The following is a 5,000-nucleotide window of genomic DNA, read 5'->3' on the forward strand; positions in this document are numbered from 1 at the left end:
GAGACCGCCTGGGAATACCAGGTGCTGTAAGCTTTTCGGACATTTTTCACTTAGTATATAATAATTTTGCCAAAAAATAGAGTCAATGCCCGATCTCTGAATATTAACAGGTTTGGGCCTGGTTAGTACATGGATGGGAGACCGCCTGGGAATACCAGGTGCTGTAAGCTTTTTGGACATTTTTCACTTAGTATATAATAATTTTGCCAAAAAATAGAGTCAATGCCCGATCTCTGAATCTTAGCAGGTTTAGGTCTGGTTAGCACTTTGATGAGAGACTGCCTGGGAATACCAGGTGCTTTAATCTCTTTGGAAAATTTCACGAATAATATAATAATCTTTCTTTAAAAAAAAAAAAAAAAAAAAAAAAAAAGGGTCAATGCCCGATCTCTGAATCTTAGCAGGTTTAGGTATGGTTAGCACTTTGATGAGAGACTGCCTAGGAATACCAGGTGCTTTAAGCTTTTGGGTTTTCTTTCCTACTTATATAATGTACTGGCGATTAGATTGGCTGGTCTTTAAATAGCCCTCTCTTTGCTGCTGTCTTCGCTTACGGCCATACCAACCTGGCTATGCCCGATCTCGTCTGATCTCGGAAGCTAAGCAGGTTTGGGCCTGGTTAGTACTTGGATGGGAGACCGCCTGGGAATACCAGGTGCTGTAAGCTTTTTGGACATTTTTCACTTAGTATATAATAATTTTGCCAAAAAATAGAGTCAATGCCCGATCTCTGAATATTAACAGGTTTGGGCCTGGTTAGTACATGGATGGGAGACTGCCTGGGAATACCAGGTGCTTTAATCTCTTTGGAAAATTTCACGAATTATATAATAATCTTTCATTAAAAAAAAAAAAAAAAAAAGAGTCAATGTTCGATCTCTGAATCTTAGCAGGTTTAGGTATGGTTAGCACTTTGATGAGAGACTGCCTAGGAATACCAGGTGCTTTAAGCTTTTGGGTTTTCTTTCCTACTTATATAATGTACTGGCGATTAGATTGGCTGGTCTTTAAATAGCCCTCTCTTTGCTGCTGTCTTCGCTTACGGCCATACCAACCTGGCTATGCCCGATCTCATCTGATCTCGGAAGCTAAGCAGGTTTGGGCCTGGTTAGTACTTGGATGGGAGACCGCCTGGGAATACCAGGTGCTGTAAGGTTTTTGGACATTTTTCACTTAGTATATAATAATTTTGCCAAAAAATAGAGTCAATGCCCGATCTCTGAATATTAGCAGGTTTGGGCCTGGTTAGTACATGGATGGGAGACTGCCTGGGAATACCAGGTGCTGTAAGCTTTTTGGACATTTTTCACTTAGTATATAATAATTTTGCCAAAAAATAGAGTCAATGCCCGATCTCTGAATCTTAGCAGGTTTAGGTCTGGTTAGCACTTTGATGAGAGACTGCCTAGGAATACCAGGTGCTTTAAGCTTTTGGGTTTTCTTTCCTACTTATATTATGTACTGGCGATTAGATTGGCTGGTCTTTAAATAGCCCTCTCTTTGCTGCTGTCTTCGCTTACGGCCATACCAACCTGGCTATGCCCGATCTCGTCTGATCTCGGAAGCTAAGCAGGTTTGGGCCTGGTTAGTACTTGGATGGGAGACCGCCTGGGAATACCAGGTGCTGTAAGCTTTTCGGACATTTTTCACTTAGTATATAATAATTTTGCCAAAAAATAGAGTCAATGCCCGATCTCTGAATATTAACAGGTTTGGGCCTGGTTAGTACATGGATGGGAGACCGCCTGGGAATACCAGGTGCTGTAAGCTTTTTGGACATTTTTCACTTAGTATATAATAATTTTGCCAAAAAATAGAGTCAATGCCCGATCTCTGAATCTTAGCAGGTTTAGGTCTGGTTAGCACTTTGATGAGAGACTGCCTGGGAATACCAGGTGCTTTAATCTCTTTGGAAAATTTCACGAATAATATAATAATCTTTCTTTAAAAAAAAAAAAAAAAAAAAAAAAAAAGGGTCAATGCCCGATCTCTGAATCTTAGCAGGTTTAGGTATGGTTAGCACTTTGATGAGAGACTGCCTAGGAATACCAGGTGCTTTAAGCTTTTGGGTTTTCTTTCCTACTTATATAATGTACTGGCGATTAGATTGGCTGGTCTTTAAATAGCCCTCTCTTTGCTGCTGTCTTCGCTTACGGCCATACCAACCTGGCTATGCCCGATCTCGTCTGATCTCGGAAGCTAAGCAGGTTTGGGCCTGGTTAGTACTTGGATGGGAGACCGCCTGGGAATACCAGGTGCTGTAAGCTTTTTGGACATTTTTCACTTAGTATATAATAATTTTGCCAAAAAATAGAGTCAATGCCCGATCTCTGAATATTAACAGGTTTGGGCCTGGTTAGTACATGGATGGGAGACTGCCTGGGAATACCAGGTGCTGTAAGCTTTTTGGACATTTTTCACTTAGTATATAATAATTTTGCCAAAAAATAGAGTCAATGCCCGATCTCTGAATCTTAGCAGGTTTAGGTCTGGTTAGCACTTTGATGAGAGACTGCCTGGGAATACCAGGTGCTTTAATCTCTTTGGAAAATTTCACGAATAATATAATAATCTTTCTTTAAAAAAAAAAAAAAAAAAAAAAAAAAAGGGTCAATGCCCGATCTCTGAATCTTAGCAGGTTTAGGTATGGTTAGCACTTTGATGAGAGACTGCCTAGGAATACCAGGTGCTTTAAGCTTTTGGGTTTTCTTTCCTACTTATATAATGTACTGGCGATTAGATTGGCTGATCTTTAAATAACCCTCTCTTTGCTGCTGTCTTCGCTTACGGCCATACCAACCTGGCTATGCCCGATCTCGTCTGATCTCGGAAGCTAAGCAGGTTTGGGCCTGGTTAGTACTTGGATGGGAGACCGCCTGGGAATACCAGGTGCTGTAAGCTTTTTGGACATTTTTCACTTAGTATATAATAATTTTGCCAAAAAATAGAGTCAATGCCCGATCTCTGAATATTAACAGGTTTGGGCCTGGTTAGTACATGGATGGGAGACTGCCTGGGAATACCAGGTGCTTTAATCTCTTTGGAAAATTTCACGAATTATATAATAATCTTTCATTAAAAAAAAAAAAAAAAAAAAGAGTCAATGTTCGATCTCTGAATCTTAGCAGGTTTAGGTATGGTTAGCACTTTGATGAGAGACTGCCTAGGAATACCAGGTGCTTTAAGCTTTTGGGTTTTCTTTCCTACTTATATAATGTACTGGCGATTAGATTGGCTGGTCTTTAAATAGCCCTCTCTTTGCTGCTGTCTTCGCTTACGGCCATACCAACCTGGCTATGCCCGATCTCATCTGATCTCGGAAGCTAAGCAGGTTTGGGCCTGGTTAGTACTTGGATGGGAGACCGCCTGGGAATACCAGGTGCTGTAAGCTTTTTGGACATTTTTCACTTAGTATATAATAATTTTGCCAAAAAATAGAGTCAATGCCCGATCTCTGAATATTAGCAGGTTTGGGCCTGGTTAGTACATGGATGGGAGACTGCCTGGGAATACCAGGTGCTGTAAGCTTTTTGGACATTTTTCACTTAGTATATAATAATTTTGCCAAAAAATAGAGTCAATGCCCGATCTCTGAATCTTAGCAGGTTTAGGTCTGGTTAGCACTTTGATGAGAGACTGCCTAGGAATACCAGGTGCTTTAAGCTTTTGGGTTTTCTTTCCTACTTATATAATGTACTGGCGATTAGATTGGCTGGTCTTTAAATAGCCCTCTCTTTGCTGCTGTCTTCGCTTACGGCCATACCAACCTGGCTATGCCCGATCTCGTCTGATCTCGGAAGCTAAGCAGGTTTGGGCCTGGTTAGTACTTGGATGGGAGACCGCCTGGGAATACCAGGTGCTGTAAGCTTTTCGGACATTTTTCACTTAGTATATAATAATTTTGCCAAAAAATAGAGTCAATGCCCGATCTCTGAATATTAACAGGTTTGGGCCTGGTTAGTACATGGATGGGAGACCGCCTGGGAATACCAGGTGCTGTAAGCTTTTTGGACATTTTTCACTTAGTATATAATAATTTTGCCAAAAAATAGAGTCAATGCCCGATCTCTGAATCTTAGCAGGTTTAGGTCTGGTTAGCACTTTGATGAGAGACTGCCTGGGAATACCAGGTGCTTTAATCTCTTTGGAAAATTTCACGAATAATATAATAATCTTTCTTTAAAAAAAAAAAAAAAAAAAAAAAAAAAGGGTCAATGCCCGATCTCTGAATCTTAGCAGGTTTAGGTATGGTTAGCACTTTGATGAGAGACTGCCTAGGAATACCAGGTGCTTTAAGCTTTTGGGTTTTCTTTCCTACTTATATAATGTACTGGCGATTAGATTGGCTGGTCTTTAAATAGCCCTCTCTTTGCTGCTGTCTTCGCTTACGGCCATACCAACCTGGCTATGCCCGATCTCGTCTGATCTCGGAAGCTAAGCAGGTTTGGGCCTGGTTAGTACTTGGATGGGAGACCGCCTGGGAATACCAGGTGCTGTAAGCTTTTTGGACATTTTTCACTTAGTGTATAATAATTTTGCCAAAAAATAGAGTCAATGCCCGATCTCTGAATATTAACAGGTTTGGGCCTGGTTAGTACATGGATGGGAGACTGCCTGGGAATACCAGGTGCTGTAAGCTTTTTGGACATTTTTCACTTAGTATATAATAATTTTGCCAAAAAATAGAGTCAATGCCCGATCTCTGAATCTTAGCAGGTTTAGGTCTGGTTAGCACTTTGATGAGAGACTGCCTGGGAATACCAGGTGCTTTAATCTCTTTGGAAAATTTCACGAATAATATAATAATCTTTCTTTAAAAAAAAAAAAAAAAAAAAAAAAAAAGGGTCAATGCCCGATCTCTGAATCTTAGCAGGTTTAGGTATGGTTAGCACTTTGATGAGAGACTGCCTAGGAATACCAGGTGCTTTAAGCTTTTGGGTTTTCTTTCCTACTTATATAATGTACTGGCGATTAGATTGGCTGATCTTTAAATAACCCTC

At 40.4% G+C, this 5,000-nt stretch overlaps 9 non-coding genes across 9 annotated transcripts in view; all 9 read left to right on the forward strand.

The window, feature by feature from the left end:
• Window positions 1–33, forward strand: part of LOC128008277 (5S ribosomal RNA) — a 119-nt gene extending 86 nt beyond the window's left edge. The window contains exon 1 of the ribosomal RNA XR_008180013.1: window positions 1–33. This exon is cut by the window's left edge and continues 86 nt beyond it. This is a non-coding gene — a ribosomal RNA (5S ribosomal RNA).
• A 515-nt stretch (window positions 34–548) lies between these two features.
• Window positions 549–667, forward strand: LOC128008279 (5S ribosomal RNA). The gene has a single exon (XR_008180015.1). It is a non-coding gene; the product is annotated as a 5S ribosomal RNA (ribosomal RNA).
• Window positions 668–1,037: 370 nt separating this feature from the next.
• LOC127995362 (5S ribosomal RNA) lies at window positions 1,038–1,156 on the forward strand. The gene has a single exon (XR_008168314.1). It is a non-coding gene; the product is annotated as a 5S ribosomal RNA (ribosomal RNA).
• A 358-nt stretch (window positions 1,157–1,514) lies between these two features.
• LOC128008280 (5S ribosomal RNA) lies at window positions 1,515–1,633 on the forward strand. The gene has a single exon (XR_008180016.1). It is a non-coding gene; the product is annotated as a 5S ribosomal RNA (ribosomal RNA).
• A 515-nt stretch (window positions 1,634–2,148) lies between these two features.
• On the forward strand, window positions 2,149–2,267 carry LOC128008281 (5S ribosomal RNA). Its single transcript, XR_008180017.1, has one exon. It is a non-coding gene; the product is annotated as a 5S ribosomal RNA (ribosomal RNA).
• Window positions 2,268–2,782: 515 nt separating this feature from the next.
• Window positions 2,783–2,901, forward strand: LOC128008282 (5S ribosomal RNA). Its single transcript, XR_008180018.1, has one exon. It is a non-coding gene; the product is annotated as a 5S ribosomal RNA (ribosomal RNA).
• A 371-nt stretch (window positions 2,902–3,272) lies between these two features.
• On the forward strand, window positions 3,273–3,391 carry LOC127994795 (5S ribosomal RNA). The gene has a single exon (XR_008167767.1). It is a non-coding gene; the product is annotated as a 5S ribosomal RNA (ribosomal RNA).
• Window positions 3,392–3,749: 358 nt separating this feature from the next.
• LOC128008283 (5S ribosomal RNA) lies at window positions 3,750–3,868 on the forward strand. The gene has a single exon (XR_008180019.1). It is a non-coding gene; the product is annotated as a 5S ribosomal RNA (ribosomal RNA).
• Window positions 3,869–4,383: 515 nt separating this feature from the next.
• Window positions 4,384–4,502, forward strand: LOC128008285 (5S ribosomal RNA). Its single transcript, XR_008180021.1, has one exon. It is a non-coding gene; the product is annotated as a 5S ribosomal RNA (ribosomal RNA).
• The last annotated feature ends 498 nt before the right edge of the window (window positions 4,503–5,000 follow it).

This window comes from Carassius gibelio, chromosome B22, assembly GCF_023724105.1.
Source record: "Carassius gibelio isolate Cgi1373 ecotype wild population from Czech Republic chromosome B22, carGib1.2-hapl.c, whole genome shotgun sequence".
In the NCBI taxonomy this organism is placed as follows: domain Eukaryota; kingdom Metazoa; phylum Chordata; class Actinopteri; order Cypriniformes; family Cyprinidae; genus Carassius; species Carassius gibelio.